Source organism: Molothrus ater, chromosome 5 (genome assembly GCF_012460135.2).
Source record: "Molothrus ater isolate BHLD 08-10-18 breed brown headed cowbird chromosome 5, BPBGC_Mater_1.1, whole genome shotgun sequence".
NCBI classification, from domain to species: Eukaryota; Metazoa; Chordata; class Aves; order Passeriformes; family Icteridae; genus Molothrus; species Molothrus ater.
Genome location: NC_050482.2, coordinates 32,217,351 through 32,237,295, shown reverse-complemented (window position 1 = coordinate 32,237,295; position 19,945 = coordinate 32,217,351). Strand labels below are relative to the sequence as shown.

General features: G+C 35.9%; 1 protein-coding gene across 2 annotated transcripts in view; it reads left to right on the top strand.

The window, feature by feature from the left end:
* Positions 1-19,945, top strand: part of TAFA2 (TAFA chemokine like family member 2) — a 181,553-nt gene that overhangs the window by 97,752 nt on the left and 63,856 nt on the right. The gene's annotated exons all lie outside the window — the stretch shown is intronic.

The following is a 19,945-nucleotide window of genomic DNA, read 5'->3' as shown; positions in this document are numbered from 1 at the left end:
GACTGGATTAACTCATAAGCAACTAGCAATATCTAGCTATGCACTGTATCTGTATTTCCTTCACATTGCTTTCATACTGTTTGAAATTAACTTAATTTGAAAAATGTTTTGTCAATAGACATCAAGTTAAGTGCAAGTGGTTCTGCATAATTACCATTTTTTACTGAATTTAAGTAAATTTTATTTATTTAAAAGTTGCATAATTTTGTAAATATCTATGTTGGCGAACTTTTAATCTCTCCCTTCAATTAAAGATAAACTAGTCTGTTCTTAATGTGAGAAAACCTAGGATTCATTACATAAATCAACAACCATGTTCCCTTGTCTCAGCAAAAATGCTATTTTTAATTAAATGAAATTTCAGCAATGAAAGTGTTTGTTGGAATTGCTGCTTGCTTAGTCAGAAAGATTTTCACATGTTCACACATACACAGTTTATATATTCTGTCAGACTCTCTTTGAAAGATTTTACAATCTGAAGATGTGATATGGAATGGTCCTGTCTTTCTGAATTGTCTGTATTTGAAGTTGATTCCTTTGTAGGATTGGATTTTCAGAAGAACAGAGGTTAAAAAGCTACATTTTAATTTATGTCTCAGTTCTCTAAAGTACCAGTGTTGATCTGTCCAGCTTTCACCAAACTTGGGATGTGAACTATAATAAAGAATGAATCTACTCTTTCTCAGAATTTTTTAAGTATAGAGCTCACAGTTTTTATGTAAGAGGTAAGGTTTGAAAATGTTGGAGCTATTTGAACCTCATCTGATCTTGGTGGAATTATGCAACGAGAAACCTAAGATGAGATCCATATTGTTTTGTAATGCATTTTAAATAAATAAAAATAATAATTTAATAAACAAATAATAAATAATAAAGTTTTTAGAACAGCCAAACTAAAAAAATACTTAGGAAAAATTAATTGTAAATACAACATCAATAATGTACAAGAAAGAGTAGATCAAAGTAACTTTTGATTAAACCATTTTTAGTTGGAAAACATTGACAAAACTGAACTGCTTGTGGGAGATCTTTTTGATTAGTTTCCTGGCTTAAATTAGTTTTGAAAAAGTTTTAAAGTTGTGGAAACAACCCACTTTGCCATTTTCCAAATGAAGATTTTAGTTTTTCTTAATTGAAACAATTGTTTTGAAACATGTATTTGTTTTATAGTAACATCAGCAATAGAATGGGAATTTCAAACTACATATCTTCTGTAGATAGCATTCTCAAGTTGCAAAAGTTTGGCAAGTTTGGTCTTTGTTTTCCTCTCTTTGGGAAGGAGAAGTGGTTGAATATTTTTGTGTGCTGGGTAGTTACTGTCCTGTTGAGATCTGTTTCAGCACATGGAAAGGGATAGGATGTATCTACCCTAAGGAATCTGCTGAGGACACAAGAGTAGAGCTTGAGGAATATCTGCTAAGGGAGATGGCCTTCCCACCCTGCTTGAGCTTTCCTGTGCTAATGTTCCTAATTTATCTCTCGAGAAAGCATAGAGTGAATAGTCAACTGATGATGGGTAACAACCAAGGGAAAGAAAGATAGAAATAAAGGTTTAGAGGGTCAAGGGCTCAAAAATGGTGAGTGAGTTCAGGAAAAAGGCATGGAGCGGAGCATGTCTGAGAGAGCCTACTGCTTTCAAGAAACATCTGCTGGTGATTTGCTCAGAAAGGTGTGCCAATAAAGGATTCTTACCGTTATTTTCTTCCTTCTGCTGATGTTGATGCCCAGGAAGCCAGGTCCAGGAGAACAAAGTGGTGTAATGAGATTGTAGGGCTTCAGAGAGAAAACATATAGAAGAGTTGAGGAGAACTATGTATCCAGACTATCAGCAAGTGAACCTGGAGGACCTGAAAAGGGAATGGTGACCTGGAGCTCTTGGGGCACACATGTTCCTTTCACTAGTGAAGGCACACGAATCAGGGGTTGATGAACTGCTTTATGAAAAACGTCTCTGCCCACTGCCTTCAGAAGATTTGCCAGATGATGATCTGGCATGCTGTGGGAAGTGGTTTGACCACAGGCTAGCCCTTCCAGGGAATAACAGGTACTCTGATAGTAGAGAGGAAAACAAAATATGAACTTGTGGTAAATCAATGTAGTTAGGGAGATAGGAAGGGACAGAAATGCAGAAAGTTAGGAATCACCAAGTGAAATAACCTAGAGGATATGCCAGGAGACAAATGTGTTGCATATAAAAGTAAGGAACATAGAGAAGGCGAGGACACTGTAGTTGTGAAGAGCGATGAGAAAGTAGAAATACAGGTATTGCAGGTAGGGTAGAGGCCTCTACTTACTTAAGTAGAGAATAACTGAAAATAAGAACCAAAAGAAGCCTCTTAATCCAAACCCTAGCTCCAGTGAAAGGTCACTACTTAACCATGCATACTTAAATAATTTACTCTATTTCTGGTAGGTTTTCATGAGAATCATTTAGCATCATTTTAACAAGTATGCTATAGCCTCAGGGATCTTTCTCCTTGGGGAAGCATGAAAAAAACTACCTTCAGACACTGGCTTTTGCTTGTATTGCAGCAGCCTCCTAAATTATCTCTCCAAGTGAAAGTAAAATTGAATGAAAGAGATATCAAATTCCTTTACTGAAAATCTTGAGAAAAAAATACTTGTTCAATATAGTACCTGGAGAATTTGAGCTGTGTAAGTTATCTGAGCAAATAACTGAGAGAGCAAAGAGGATTATAATACCACAACAGGAGTGTAGCACCTAAACTGTTTACAATGGTTTCTGCTCTGGCAGAATATTACTGTCTGTTGCAAGAGAAAAACTTTTTCTTCTTTCTGCTTTTTATTTTCTTTCAAATATTTTGGCTTTCTAGATTTGAGCTTTGTCAAATGAATTATTATAGGCTTTATAAAGAAATAGGAAGTATCAAGTTGCATTGTTAATATGCTAAAGAGATAGATCAATGGTTATTATGATTTCAAGATTTATTTGCATGCTTCCACTGACTTGGTCTTTGGAGGAACAGCAGATTAGCCCTTGATTACTGGTGGGTGAACAATTCACAGTGAATAATTTATTTGGCAAATGACTTAGGACTTAGAATAATTTATTTCCCTAAATGAATTCATTTGATGTTGCACAGGCTTTTTAGGTGAACAGTTTTTCATTCTATAGATTATTCATAATTAGTTATGCAATTTCCATAATTACATAAGTTTGTACACTGAAAACAAGATAACAGATCTCAGGCTCTTTACCCTGACACAGAGGTCCTGCTATGGTAGAGGCTTAGCAAAACTGAAAATCTGCAAGGATCTGTAAGAGTTCTGCAATTTTGGGCTAAATGACACATTTTTCATTGACTTCTTGCTATTCCAGGTATGTATTTTAGCTAGCAAACATTGCTTATATCTGTTCAACGTGGAAAAATGGCTATTGCAACTCTGAAACTATCTGTGTGATGCATTTGCTGTTCTTGAAGCATCTGCAGATGCTTCAAGTACAATGTCTACTTCCAGTATTGAACAGATTTTCCAGTAGTTTTGGCAGCTGCTTGTAGTGAGTGAAACAACAGGAGAATGTTGGAGAGCATGGACAGCATGAGGAAGAGGAGCGCACAGAACAATATCTGAAATACTGTCTGCTACATGACTTTTATTCAAGACAAAAATATATGGAGGCAAGCCCAGACTGATGATTGACAATAATGGTCTAGATCTGGAATGATTAGCAGTCTACAGAGTCTACTCTGAGGTTTATGGATCTCATCATGAAGTGAGATTCCGCTATGGGTGTCCTTTAACTACTTAGCAGTATGTGCTAACACTGTCCAGAATTGCTAGCATGTCAAGGTAGCAGCTAAAGTACAGGTAGATAGACTTTAAGCTCCTGGAATGGGTATATGTATACTGATGGAGAACCTAGTAATCAGCCTCTGGCTCAGGAATTTGGAAATCTGATAATGTGGGAGTCCAGCATTATAACGGTAGTGATAAAATTAATACTTATTTTTGCTTCTGCCCTAGACATCTGAGTTTATTAATACAAAGAAATAATTTTCCATTGGACTACAAAGTCCAGCTGATCACAGCAGAAGACTGAATGGTCTGGTTTTTTTCCTTTTCTTTTTGTTTGTTTGTTTGTTTGTTTTGTTTTGTTTTTTAAGGAATTCAGTGCTTTGCTTTGTGGATATTGAAGTTATGTGATTATTGCTGCTGTCATGGGAAACTCAGTTGATCTTTCACTATCTTAATGAGTGCCTTTACTGTTACGCAGTTGGTTGGGGCACAGTCATGTAGCTGTTACCTGCACTGGGGGCAGCTGTACACTTTGGAGACCACAAGGGAAATGGTGCTGTGTCTTGACAAAGAAGAGATTTACAGAACAATATTTCTGGGAACTATGGCTGTCTGATGTTTGCTGAAAGCAGTTTGCAGAGAAAGCCTTACTACACTTTGAAAAATTGTATTTGGAGACTTTCCAAGATTTACAATGGCCAATGAGATGCTGATCCAAAATTACGGTCTCCAGGGATATCTCATCAGACATATTATGTGTCCTTATTTTGGAAAAAATAAGATACTTAAAAAAATTAAGTAAAATTTATTTCCTTTATATTTCAGATTATTCAGAAATTAATGAATGAGTTCATGAGGGCTTCCTGGACTATATCATAAGCTTCTAAGACACATAAATAGATGCAGTTGTCTTATGCAATCACTAGATGCCATTCCTTGATGTCAACCAAATATGATTGCAGTGTGCTACAAAGCTGAATTTTTCTTTTCTTTTATTGACTATCACTTTTAGTTGCAATATTAATACAGTGAAGACTTGGTCATAAATAAAATAGAGTCTGCAGGGAAGGGTTGCAACAACATTAACAGTGAAAATCATTACTATTTTTAAAATTACATCTTGAAATCAACTGAAGAAAATATTTTGTAATTTGATAGATATAAAGCTGTGTTAAGTAAAGTATTTGTGTGTGCTCTGGGCAAAATAAATCCACAAAATTCTTAAGGAGAACTCAAAATAACTTTTTTTCCTTCGTAAAGGGGAATTCAAAGCTTCTTCTGCTGTTATGCACAAAGTGATGATTTAAAGCCTAAAGGATTTTCTCCCTAAATCACCTATTCAAATTTGTATGATGGAAACATATTTAAATATAAAATTTTTCATCTTGTTTTTCATTTGAACTTTTAAATACTTTTTCAGGAAAGCAAGTGTCTCGTTAATCCTTTTCACCATTCCACCGTACAGATCTGCAAGTAGATGAGAATCATCACCTTACCTTTCTTTTAAAAAAAAGCCTAATTATATCTACTTAGTTTTTAAACACAATATACATCTAGTCTCATTGAATCTTCCCACTTTTAAAATGTTATACAATAATTCCCTCCTCATCATGTATATTGGAATTTGTTCATTCTGTGCCTGGACTCTGTGATGCTAAATGTCTTTTCCAACATAAAGGGTGCTATGATTTTTTGAAAATGTTCAATTTTTAGTGAAATATTTAAGTTACAGCACAATGATAGAATGGGAGATGGCATAGTTGACCCCTGGCTGTATTCATACAATTCTCTTTACCCTTTACAGGAGTTGAGAAAGAGCCAAAGACGATCATGCCATGTTGCACAGTTTGGGATAAGAGATCATCTTCCTACTTGAAACTCTGCTTATTTTTAGAATGTTTTGTATCATTTTCTTACTTTAATAATCAATATTAAATGAAAATAATCAAGGAAGATTTCACATACCTTTAAATAATTTTAAATGAAAATTATTTTATGTAGGATTTTATTTTCTTTCCTGGGGATTTTTATGGCACTTTTAACAGATTTTATGAAAGCTTTACTACGTTTTTATTCTTTAAATTAAGATTTAAACCAAAAACAAAAACAAAAATATTTTATTGCCTTAGAAACCTATGAAAATGTACTGCCTTAGAATAGCAAGGAAAAAAATAAGTGACAAGAATTACAACTTAAAAAACAAATATCTACTAAAAAGTTTGAGATTAGCAGTTGGACACTCAGAGGCAGAATTGAATGCACAGGGGTGAAGACTTTCAGCTAACAGCACGGTGCTGTCATATGTTCCATGCTTGACTGCCCCTGGAGAAACAGAATATCCAAAACACATTTGAGGTGTTGCTTATGGTGGGGCATGTTGCTTGGAGGGGTCTGCAAAGGTTACTGAGTATGTTTTGGGAAGTTCCCTGCATTGAGCAGTGCAGGATCTGAAAGCATTACAGGGGCAAAGCAGAAGATTCAAATATAGTCATACAATTCCCTTCAATCCATGACAAAACTTTCTGACTTTTCCTTGCTGCATTACCTGCTTTTGCTTCCTCGTCCCTGACACCCTGTCCCCCCACGCTTGCCTCTCTGTGCTTCAGTGTAGTCTAGCCTTGTTTATCTGGGTGTTTGAGGAGTTCTCCTATTTTCATTCCTTATTTTTCTATTTCTTTCCTAAAATTGGCCAGATACTGGGAGTTCTGGCTAAATTTGCTGCCGTACTTGTGGAAAAAAAAGAGAAAGAGACAGGAAACAAGTCTCCTCCCTGTTCTGTTCCATGTCATAAAAGATATTTTCCTTTTTTTTTTTGAGTGTATGCCCTCAGTCTCCACTGTCCACATAATTTTGGATGTAGCTCATGGGAGTAACTACCATTTCTTTCTGAACAAAAGTACCCTGAGGTGCATGTTTCATTTTTATATTGCGAAAATGGAACAGTCAAGGTAATTGCTGGTTTGAAGGATTTGGTTTGTATTTTGGACAATGTGTAGCTCCTGTGGTGTGAAAGCAGCAAAGAAGGTGCAGCTGTAGGAAGGCAAAAGGAAGCTTGGACATTGATGCTGTTAAACAGAACAGTTCTTCCAGATTCCCTTTTTAGTGGGAAAGACTATTTGTCTTGGACTGAGTGACAAGGTTAGTTTGCCCTGTAGTTGTTGGAGACTGCAGAATAATTTCTATTGCTAAATCTCCTGAATTTACTATTAAGGAACAGTCTTGTAAGAAGTGCTGAAGTGGGATATTTGCCTCATCATGAAGAGGGCAAGAGAGCAAGCTGACTGAGCTCAATTTGTTTATTGATTGGGATTATAAAGGCAGAGATATAAAGTTGTACTTCCAGTTTATCTTTCTTTTTTGGTGCTTCAGTGACTGAAACTGAGAAATCTCTGCATCTCCTTTTACAAATAATATTGATACCTTGTTAATAAAATGTAGCACTACAATTTCCAGCCCTCTTCAGCAGCTTATCTGAAAAGTAAAACCACAAAGTAAAACATTCACAGATCATCCATGTTTGGTATCTGCTTGGCAATTTTGAGGTGGCTAATATAAAAGCACAAGATGTAGAAATCATCTGAGTAGTTCAAAATGGAAAAATGAAACAATTTTTAAAAACTCTAGAAGAATAATGGTTATAGAAAGTTCAGCTAAATCTCTTGATATTAATTCTTTGTGTTGTGGCATCCACGTTCATATTGTGCCAGCATACTTGAATAAAAATTACACGAATAAAGTCAAATCAGCATAGAACATCCTGAAGATAAGTCACAGAAACTAATATTAACCTGTGCTTTGGATTGTTTTAGCAGATTACTAAACTGATTTCTTTAAGCAGATTTCATTAAGCAGATTTCTTGCATTTCAGAAACTATTTGTCTACTGTTAAGGTTTACTTCAGCTCATTTCAAACAAGAAGAAAAAAATTGAGTACCACTGCTTTGAGAATCTGAAATGTTAAGATAGGTGGTAAATAGTCTTTTGGGTGGGTATTGAAGAAGATGATAATATCATTATGGAGAGTTAATTTGGAAACTGGCTGCTAGCACCTTGATAACATCCTAAATGTCTAACTCAAGAAGTACACATGACATTTTGGGACAGAGAAGAGAGATCTATAAATTGTGTGTTTTCAACAGCTAAGTGACCCATAAGCCAATAACAGTTAATGACAGATTTCCTGTGTAGCAAAATTGCCATTTTTAGAAGATAATAGGGACATTTAAATTTTACCAGGCTTGACTTCTAGCAACATCCACCATGCATAAAGAGCCAGAGTTATCATGTTAGGAGTCCAGAGGGGAATAACTGCTGTCTGTGTCTCTTTTTCAGAGCTGCTGTGATCTATGCATATGCCATCCTTTTACATGTCCAGCATTTTCTTGGATTCTCATGCAGTGAAGGTGCCTCACTTTCTTAGTGATATCTTTTGATTTTTTTGATTCCAGATGGTATTGGAATCCTGTGATCCTCTGCTGGCTTGGCACTTTCTCCAGTAAACTGTAGCCTGCAGCAGTATCCTGGGGAAAAAATCCTGATGTTCTTCCTGTTATAGAGGCCAGTGCCGTGAACATTGCTGGTTTTAGAACTTAGCTAACTTAGCTAAAGGTAAAGCTTGTAAGCTGCTTTGCATTCTTTGGCCCTATATTGGTACTTCTAGATATCCTGGGCAAATAAAATGGAAAGAAGTGCTGGGAAGGTAAAGAGAACAAAGCAGACAACATCATTATGGCATTGTACAAATCTCTGCCCTGTCTTCATCCTTGAGAACTGGCACACTTCTAGGGTTCTAGTCCTGAAAACCATATAGCTTATATAGTAGAATTAGACAAGATAAAGAGATGTGACTCTTGAAAGGTGTGTAATGACTTCCTTAAACAAAGAGGGAATTTGTATTTCAACCTGAAAAAGAGAATTTGACCAGCTCTGTCTTGGAGTATTTTATGGACCAAGCAGAGTTTATAATGGCATTGCCACTATGTGCTTTATTTTATATTGTTCCTTAGGTGTCATTGTTTAGTATTGCCAAGGACAGGATGTTGAGTTATACAAATGTTTGGTCTGACATCCTGCTTCTCATTTGTTTTGCCTTTTTCCTATGGAGAGAAAGATGAAGAAATATTTTCTTGTGATTTCGTGTTCACTTGTTAACTAATAGTAGACTAGAATTTTAGGACTGAAGAAAGGTTCTAGGCCTTTCTGTCTGTCTGTCTTACATGTCTGCACAAGTATGACATGGTAATATCACATAATAGGAACTGAAAGCCAATGAAGTACATAGATAATTTTATATTTTACTCAACTTCTGGAAGATATTTTGAAATTTTAGGTTGGAAACGACTTCTAAGATCACCAACCTAACATTAACCCAACACTACCAAGTGCTCCACTCAACCACATCTCTAAGTGCCGCATCTGCCCCTCCATTTTATTTGCCTCCATTTCACTGTTTTATATTATTAGTTTTGGTTTGGCCACTTCACACTTATCATTGCAATTTGCATTTGAGATTTCCATTCAATTGGAAGATTAAAAATAAAATATTATTGTAGAATTTGACTTGGGAAGAGAATTCAGACTTAATTTTTTGAAAGCACACAGCAGCCTATTTTAGTGTTGGTAGAGAGTCATATGACATGAACAACATTGTGTTTATTTTGTATAAATTTTTAGAGAAAAGTAAGACCACCTGTCACTGAATACAACTTAGGAAAATGAACAATTTAGTTGATGAGAGATTTCTGAAAAGTTGTTTGCAGTAGAGTCTTCTGATTAATGTTATTTATATGTACACACACTTTTGGAAATAACTGTTTTGTAATAAGTCTTTCTTGTTTTACAATGAGAAGATCCACACATGGAATTAATATGACATAGTTAGTATCTTGTAAATAAACATATTTTCCTAGTTAATGTTTGTTTCTAGCTGTTGGAGTAACCGTTAAGCAATCCTGCACTTAACTTGATCAGTGGTGTTCCATACAACTCCCTGTGTATGTCTTCCATGTCCAGCTCCATCTCAGCATTTTAAATCTAACCCCCAAATTTAGAAATGAAAATGGCTAACTTTAAATTTTATTGGTATAGAAGGCATCTCTGGAATAATATGGAGAGAAGATAATAAGGGAGACATGTATTGGTAGAGTGGAAAGTAAATAGAAATTACGTGGTAAGACACAATGGAGATTGGTAGGAGTATTAATTCTTATATGGTATCTGTTAAAATAAATCACAGATTTTTATGGAGGTTGTCATGGCATGCCTAAGTAGGGAAATATTTATTATACTGTTTTGTTGAACATCTAGCCTAAATCTGACAATTAATTCCATAGTCTGAAGAAATACTGGATGAAAAGTGTCCTTTCCATTGCTGATTGCCAATTTTCTATTTTAAACTTTCACATAGATACCTGTAATTCCTTTACTGAAAGAGATAGTAAATGAAGATTCCCCAGATGGATAATAAGAGACAAAAGCAGAAAACACATAATGTTTAGATATTTCCAATGCCTGCAAATATGTTTTAGAAAAAATCTAAAAAGCTCCATTGTACCTTTTAACACTAAAAGAGGATTGTGAGAAAGATGAAGCCTAAAGAAACTAACTGAAGGAAGCAGCAACATGGATAAAAATGCTTGCAGGTAAATTTGATACATTTAAATAAACTATAAACTTAAGGGTTAGTTGTAAAATACTTTCAAAATAATGTTAAATAAGGATCAGAGAGAAACTGTTAGAACTCATAGACTAGCATTCAAAGGGGGAAATAAATGTAAACTTGGCACCTCAAATGTAAAATTGCAATGAAATGAGACAAAACTGTTTTGAGGGACAACTTGGTAAGGGAAACCTACAATTAAAAGACACCTCCCCTCCCCCTCCCCCCCAACAGAAATGGGAAATTTGCAAGAAAATGCTAAAAAATAGGGAGATAATCAAAGCCATTGACTATAATAAGACCATTCTGCAGGAAATCTGATTGGTTGTGTGCATTTATGTATTATGCAGAGAAGACTAGGAAAATACCTTATTCAAAGTCATTGTTTATGGATGATATATTTGAGGGACTTTCTCAAATTAATGTGTCAATAAAAGACATTTTCTAACAGGTCAATAAAAATAATAGTAACAGTTCACCGTTATCTGATAGTTCCATCCAAATGTTCTAAGGAATTTCAATATAAAGCTGGTGGCCTGCTAATAGTAATAAGCAACCTACAATTTTGGATGAGTAGGAGGTGGAAAATATGATACTAGTGTTTGAAATGGGGATTCTCAGGATGAGAATTACATACCAGTAAATTTGAAGTTTGCATTAAACAATTTGATAGACATTATTATAAAGAATAAAATTGGTGGATGCATAAATAGATGCAGTAAGCACTAATATGGCTTGGAAACTAGAAGGATGTCATGAATAAAATCTAGAGTTCTTTGAATGTGCCAGTAAACATTGGCTAAAGATGATGTAGATGATATAATCTAGTTGGAACTGTGAAAGAGATTATATCAAATTCCTGTAAAAAAGACCTATATTGCCACCTTATTAAAAGACAGATAGGAATCAATGGTTTGTTCTTATAATGAAGTGTAGTTACAAAAAAATCCTGCAAAAGTCTGTTCTGAGCCTAGGCTGTTAACTTGTCCATAAATTTGAATATCACAGACTCATAAATTATTCAGAAAATGAGATGAGCATTATAGTAACAAAGTTTGCAGACAAAACAAAGTAATGCCTGGTATTTAAAACAGTCTGTGATGAGATTCTGATGGTACAATACTGGGTTACTGGGTAATAAAATGGCAAATGAAACTCAATGTCAATAAATACCAAGTGATGCATGCAGAGGAAATGGTCTTAACTGCACATACAGAATAATGACCTCAAAATTTCCATTGTTATTATAATTTAGCAATATTAGAATCACAGCATATACTTAATACAGAATGTCACTTCAATGGTAAAGACTGAAAAGGAGAAGGGGGTGTTGAAAATGTAAATGTAAAGCTTTGAGAACAAACACTGGAACTTCATTAAACTGATACAGTTCCATGCTGCAGAGTTTTTTTGAATGCTACATGCAAGATTAACTCATTCTATCACAGAAAGGTGTAGAAGAACTAGGAAGGGTACAGTGAATTTGACCAGATATGAACCAGAGGCATGGAGCACCTGTGCTATTAGAAAAGACAATGTAATCTAAGACTCTTTCCTTTGAAAAACAGGTGTGATGAAATGTGAAAAAAGGCATTTACATTCCTTCTGGTTACTTTATAATTAAGGAGCAGCATCTTAAGCAGTCTAAGACAAATAAATGGAAGTGCTTTTTCCTACAACTGAATAGTAAATTCTAGAATTTATCATGATAGGATATTTTGAAAGGCGAACACAGAGTTTCTGAAGTGATGAAACCAGGTTATTGAAAATAAGGCATTCATAGTTGTTGTTTCCATGTTCTTTGTACAGCATAACACGCACGAGTCCTTACATTGCTGACTGCTGTATGAGGAGTCATGCTGTTTGAACTCTGTCCTGGGTTGGTGATTTTTAAATATAGGACAGAGTTCAGACTGAGAAGTTCTAAAGTTGACTTGTCTCAAAGTTTGCAAATGAACATGGAAGACCTCATTCTAAACAGCCTTTTACATCCTTCCCCATGCAGTCATCAGCACTTAGACAAAGAACATCTGATATAGTGACCCTATTCTGTGGAAAGGTTTTTTTCTTTGTGCTGGAACCAGGGATGTTTTAGGTACTGCTGAGCAGCACTGTCACAGTACCAAGGCTTTGGGCCTCTCCTGCTGCTCTGTCAGTGAGCTGGCTGGGATGCACAGGAAGCTGGGAGGGGACACAGAGAGCTGACCCAAACTGACCAAAGGGATAGTGCAGACCAGTATTGTGTTCAACAATAAAAGACGGGGGAAAGAAAGAACAAGAGGGGACATTCAAAGTGAAGGCCTTTGTCTTCCTAAGTCACCATTATGTGATGGAGCTCTGCTTGCCTGAAAATGGCTGAGCACCTGCCTGACCAAGAGAATACTGGAATTTGTTCCTTGCTTTGATTTGCTGGAATGCATGACTTTTCCTTTATCTATTAAACTTCTTTTGTCTCAGCCCCTGAGTTTTCTCCCTTTTAGCCACCTGATTCTCTTATCCATCCTTCTGGAGGGAGAGTGACCTGGGTGGTGCTGAGCTGCTGACTGGGGTTAAGCCATCAGCATAGGTAGTTTTACAGTATGGACACACATTTAATCATGTTTCCTAACAGCAGTCTTGTGTCCAGTTTCTTCTGTTATGTGAAAATTCATGTCATTTAAACACACTGTTCACTGTATAGGAATCCCTGCAATAATGAATACTTCTAGCATTGTGCAAATTATTTTTAATCGTTCATTGTACTGAAGAGTGAACAAATTCATATTAATAAAAAATATCTGACAGTATAGTATGGCTCCTGATTCAGCATGCAATTTGCAATTTTACTTCAGTGAACAGTATGTGTACAAGGCAATGCTTTCTTGCCCATTGCAGAGATATCTTGTATGCATTGTTTACTTATAGGGTAATATTAATACTTAATTATGTGTGAAGCAGTGACAAAGCTGGCTAATTATGCTGAAAGGACAATGTTATTATCCAGGCTCAGCCCTCTTCTCCCTTTGAGGAAAGGAATGGAATAGAAAAATTGAAAAGTTTATAGGCTGTACTTTATCTACAAGGAATTTCCTCTGTGCTTGGACATTCTTTAAAGTTACCAAGGGACTTGGCCTTCAGTCTTCTTTGTGCAATGCTGAGGTACTTAATCTCCTGTTAAATGAACTAACTGGAGTAACAGAAACATTCCAGCTGCAGCAGCATGGAGCTGCATTTAGGCTGGCTGCTCCATTACCTACAATGTACAGGTCTATCACAAGTACTGGGATTTTTAGTTTCAGTTATATCAATAAGACAGTAGGAAAGGTAATTATCTTTTCCAGAGTGCTCCTTCAGCAGTGCTGGGCTTTCACTATGTTACTTTCTAATTAGAAGAATGAAGACCAAAATACATATTTGGAAATAAATGGCATTTAAAAGGGAAAGATTATGTTTAAAACCAATTGTATTTAAATGAAAGGATTTACTTCTTTTATCCTTACATGTGTCCAAAGCATTGGCATTCTGGAGCTCTCCTGGGAGGATATCTAAATTTGCAGGAGAAATGCTTCAGGCCATCACCACTATGTGGTGTTCTGTCCATTAGAAGTCAAATATGCTGTCTGTATCTATGTGCAGATAGTTAGAATAATTTGAATAGAAATTTTGGAAGGAAGATTATGTGAAAAAGACTTCCCTGAATATTATTTAGAATTACCCTTTTTGTCCTGTCGCTGCATGCACTTTTTTAATGAGTTCATATAGTGATTGAACAAGAAGGAATGCCTTTAAACTGGCAGAGAGTAGGTTTAGATTGGATATTAGGAAGAAATTCTTTACTCTGAAGGTGATGAGACTATGGAATAGGTTGTCCAGAGAAGTGCTTTTACTGCCCCTATAAGTGTTAAAGGTCAGGTTGGATGGGGCTTGGAGCAAACTGATGTATGGAAGGTGTCTATGCCCAGGGCAGGGGGTTGGAACTAGATGATCTTGAAGGTTCCTTCCAACCCAAACCATTCTATGATTCTGTGGATTGTTTTTTCCTGATAATAATTTCTGAATAAATTTTTCAATTCATACACATTGGTGAAAAAATGCTTAACATCTGAAACCTAACTGAAATAAAAACTGCATCTGCATCTGTCAGAGCTACAAATTGTCATAAAATAACTAGGAACCTGGTCTGATTTCCATGTGCTATTTTGGTTTGCTTCTGTCATGGAGTGAGAGGGAAAGTGAATTAATTGAATACTGTTCTTAAAAAAACAGAATTGTTCATAGTAACAAATAAGCCTCTTCTAGATAATGAAACCTGATGTATTTTTAAATTATAGTGTTACCTGAACTAAAAACTGGGAAGAATATTACAGTGCATATTTCCTATTGGATTAGGTTCAGTTGTATATTCCTGGGCGGAGTGTCTCAGTCTCTAGAACTTACTGGTGGTGGCAATTTACTCCTCATGGATTTTGTCACAGAAGAATCAGTACTATTTACTAGTTTAGGGATTAAGATTGACTATTTTCTTATAGAGAAAAATACATCCCTCTTCATTATCCTGAACATATTTGCAAAAATTAAAAAGTCAGCATTTAAGAAAAGCAATGTGTAAGTCAGCAAAGTCTTCCTCTAGAAGTGTCTGGTTTGTGTCCCAAATTATATTTTCAGTTACTGTAGACAGATCTCCTTGAACTGTGAGCATTTGTGTTGGGATCATTATTGTGGAAAATTACTGTATTATGTGCCAAGTTGCCTCCATTGATAGCCATGAGAAAAACACAAGAGTCCTGGCTGGTTTGCATATTCTCTGAGTGTCCTTCAGATGGCAGGAGAGGAGGCTGACTGTATAACTGATATAATTGCATTTATGGGGGCACTGGATTGTGTTCCCAAAGTTTTTTGTATGTAGAGGTTTTGACCTTCCAGGAGAGAATGGTCCAGACTAACTAAGTGTTTGGATTTGCTGGCCAGACCTAGGACTGATCCACATCCATTAAAGTTCCATTGCGGGGTTACTGTGGTACCTAAAGAACTATACTAAAATGAGAATGCAACTTGTCTGTAAGACCAAAATATTGTCATATGAATTCTCAGAACTGTAAACTGAAATCTGACATAATGGACAAATTCCCATGTTGTGTCTCATTATGTGCAGCTTTGATTTCTGTGTAACTGAAGTCTAGGAAGAAGTTACACTTTTGTTTACTTTTCAGGCTTCAAAGTTAAACATTTCACATTTTGAACTGGAGATGGTGTGTTTTGGGCCAGTATCAACCTGTGTGCATTTCTTTGCACTTAATTAGTTAGGCAGTGGCTCTGATTATTTCTTTCCTGTAATTTTAATGTTGCCATTTCACCCAGATTTCACTGAGTTTGGTACTTTCCTTCTTGATACTAGTTCTTACTTTTGACTGTTTCATTCCTAAGGCAGAAGCAGTGAATTAAATTATGTATTAAAATCAAGGATATTTGCTTTTTTTGAAGTAACTGCCAAAAGTGTTTTTCTGGGAAACCTTTCATTTTTTATAACTTCTAGTTGATTATAATTTTTGAGCCACAAGTCCAAAGTACCATTCTAGGCATGAAGAAAGGAGCCAAGACATTCCTTTCACTAATTTGTTCTGCCTTTTTTTATAATGGCCAAACTTTAGGCATTTGCTTATCTTTGTGCCCAATGTATACTTTCAGTGAAGCTGCTAGGAATAAGTTACTTAAATCTATCTCATAGGTTGAAAGTTTTATGACAGTTCCTTCAAATGTAGAAGAAACCAACTTCTGGTATTGCTCCGCTGAAATGGTGATGGATTTGACATGTCACAAATGTTGCGAACTTCTGCTGCCCAAATGGAGCAGGTACCACTTTGTGGAAGTTTAATAAATATTAGATGTTGATGAAGTTTGACTTTGTAGATAGTGAGCTTATACTGTTCTTGTGGTTAATAGATGGATGGAAGCACATATCACTCCACTGGAAATCCATACCTGTCTGTCTTGAAAATTGCAAGTCTTTTTCAGGAAAATTATTTTGATATCCTATTCCCTCTGGATGTTCATATGTAAAGGCATGCCATAGCTATGATGGAATTGTTCTCTGGACATAGAGGTTGTGGCCATATTCTGGCAGTCATCAGGTCTTTGGCAGGCTTATGCATGGCTGTTTGCACTTAAAGGACCTAATGCATTCTGGACATGTAATTGGCTGTGAGGATATTCTACACTATTTTGTATACAGCTTTCTGTTTGAAAGAATATTGCTATTGTAACTGCAAGGGAAGCTAGCCCGTAATAGCAGATGCTGTTACCAGGCAGTTAATTTGCAAAAGGCCAAGAATTAACAGTTTTGCTATTTATGTGGCACACTAATTTTTCTGCAAAAGGAAATCCGCATTGATGAATAATTTAAATCCCAGTCTCCCTGCGAGTCTATAATCACGTGCCCCACAGAGACTGGAGTACATTCTACTGTGAGCATTGTGCAAAAGATTAGTAGCTCTGTGGTGGCAGTGCTGCTATAACAGTGTGAATTGCACTTTTAATTTGTCTTCCCATCTGACAGAGCATCTCATTATACTTACAAAATCTATTTTAAATTATACTTTTTAAATTCTCAGTTGAAGATATTTACATAAAAAAGGTGAAGATTAAATAAATTGTTTTAAGTCATATCAGCAAATCATTTTAATGAGAACATCCTTTCTTCTTGCATTTGGAAAAGAATGTGTGTTTTATTCCCACCATGTTTAGTTCCAGTCAGTCAAACCCAGCAATGACTGGATCCAATTTTTTACATTACAGTCTAGATGTGAAATGTGTAGTAAACCTACTTTGTGTCATAAAATTATGCAGGATCTCTAATAGCTAACTTGTTAGCTATCTTCAGCTGAGAAGTATTTTATACAAAATCTTATATAAGATGAAAAGTTGGTTTTTTCCCCATAAGTAGTACTGAGCTGAAAATTATTGCATTTTGTTAATCAGATTAAATTGTGAGGGAATGTACACATAAGGTCCTTAGGCACACATTTTTAATAACAACATTACATTTCTTTCACTCCTTCTTTTTGCTCTATTTGCTCTTCCTTAACTACATTATTGAAATCTAGGAAGCATAATAGCTGATCTATTTAATCCCACATCATTATCTTCCCACAGCATAATGCATACTATTCATTCTCTCATATTATTCATTAATTCATTATATTTATTCTATCCTAGTCTTTGTGTAACAATGTAAGGAGTCAGACTTTCACTGTGCAAATGAATAGTATTTTGAAGTGTTCAAAGATCACAATTAATATCACTGACCTGCTAATTTGATGGTTCACTTGTTGGTAGGATTTCATGTTAGTTGGACACTACTTGTTGTAGCTCTTGTTTATTTTTCTGGACATTTGCTGCTGGAGTTAGTCCTGTGCTGAGCACGATGTGAAAGCTGTGGCCATTTATATGAGACTTCAGCGTGAATAGGACTTATGTGAAACAATTGTATTTAATACTTTCTCTTATAAAATATATGGCCCAGGTCCTTTGAGGTAAGGGGAGGTTTAGGAGGCTGTTGCACTGCTCCTTGCTCCTGGCGATTGTTTTCCAGCAGTGCAGTTCCTGGGCTGTGGCTGCTGCTGTAGCTGCTGTATCTGTGGCCGAGGGCTGCTGTGACTGGCTGGGGACACGAGCACCCCTTGCTGTGGGACAGAGCTCTGAGGTCACATCGGGGCAGACAGGCTGCTCCAAAGCACGTCCCTAGCTGTATTCCTGTGCTTTGTGGGGCATGTCAAGAGGTGGTTTTATTGCTTTTTAGTTTCTTATTTTGTCTTTTTTTGCACACAAGTTATTCTCAAATATTACAATTCTTAATGATTGGTGAGGCATGGGCTTTGGGTTCAGATCCAGATTTGAACTTCAAAGGCTGCTGGGAGATATTAGGACCTACATTTCTGACTTATGTTACCTACTGTTGTTTTTCATACTTTTTATTTGCCAAGAAGAGTTCATGTAAGCTCTTCATTTTTATACCATTGTTCTAGATCACTTTCAATTTTGCAGCACCCACAGATTTAGCTTGGAAGTTAAAGTAGAAATTCATTTAAAAATTAGTTTTTACTATATGCCTATTTGACTTCTACAGCTGTAAATTGCCCACATTTAAAACTAATAAAAGAGTAGTTATATAATGAAAGGGTATGTAATGTCCAGCAGTGTTAATTAAGATCTGTGTCTCCCAGGAATTGAAGGGGTAGCCCCAGCTCCACAGAAAATGGAACATGTGCTGAGTTGTAAATACAGAAACTTTCCCAGAGCAGAGTTCCAGACTAGAGAGCTCAACACCTTGCATAGTTGGCCTCTAACTGTGTAGGCACTCATGAGCTGATATTTCATGTGCATACCAGACAGCAATTACACTTCATAAAGCTATGCAAGCATTTTGGAAAACAAGTCTCACTACAGTGTTAAAATCAACTTCCACCATCTGTTTGGGAGAAGCAGTGGGCTGGTTTCTTGTGACCTTGGCAATTAAATATGCTAAAATATAGTAGTGGCAGAATACAATATTTGCAATACCTATTAAGAACAAAAGATAAAATCCAGCTAAGTAACACCAAACCTCAGACCAAGAATCACCATCTGGCTACCAGGTTAATCAAAACTCTTGGTACTCATCAAACTCTTTCAACTGGAATACATTTTTAGTGATTAATTTTAAAGCAACAGGAGTTAAATTCTGATTAGAAAAGCAAAGTTCTTATTTCAAGGGTTTAAAAAGCTGTAAAGCATGTAAGTGTGTATATTATGGGGTCTTATATTGAGATTATTTTTCTGGGTTTTGTTTTTAGATTTTTCAAAATTATTTTTGGAGGACAGCAAAAAATGCAGAAATTTTAGCAGTTCTCTAATGCTAGAGGAATTAAGGCCAGCACAAGAACATAGTAGACTACTTTTCCAGTTTTTAAAATAATGAAATCACAGCTTTTTCTGGGTGAAATATAATTTCTGCTCTTTCCAGTAATAAAGCAAGCTAACAAACACAGAATACCTTTTAAGGGTATGTCAGGACTTCTGGTATTCTGGAAAATTATGTCAAAGAATAGACTTGTTTCTAAATCTCATTTGGGTGCTCAATTTCCAGAACCAGTGCCCTGGAGTATTCTATGAACAATAATTTAAGTGGAGAACTCTGCATGACAGAAGATTAGAGTGAACAAAATGCTCTCAAACAAACACACTTCAGTACCTGGCATAAGTGTGCAATTTGTGCTGCTCCTACCAGGAGGAGATAGTTGTCATAACTGTGTGAAAAGAGGAAATTGCAGCTGTTTAATATACTCTTGCTGGATAAGTAAAAGCTCCATTGAGTGGGTTTCATGTCATCCATCCCTGCTTTTCAAATTATTAATTCATACATATCTACTGGCATCACTCAAGCAATAGTAATACATAGCATTTTCATTTTTAATTAGTATTTGACAAATATAATACTTTGAGGAACAGGCCACAATAGAAAAAAATTATGTGAGGCTCAAAGACTTAACTTTTTTTTCTTATACTACATGTAGA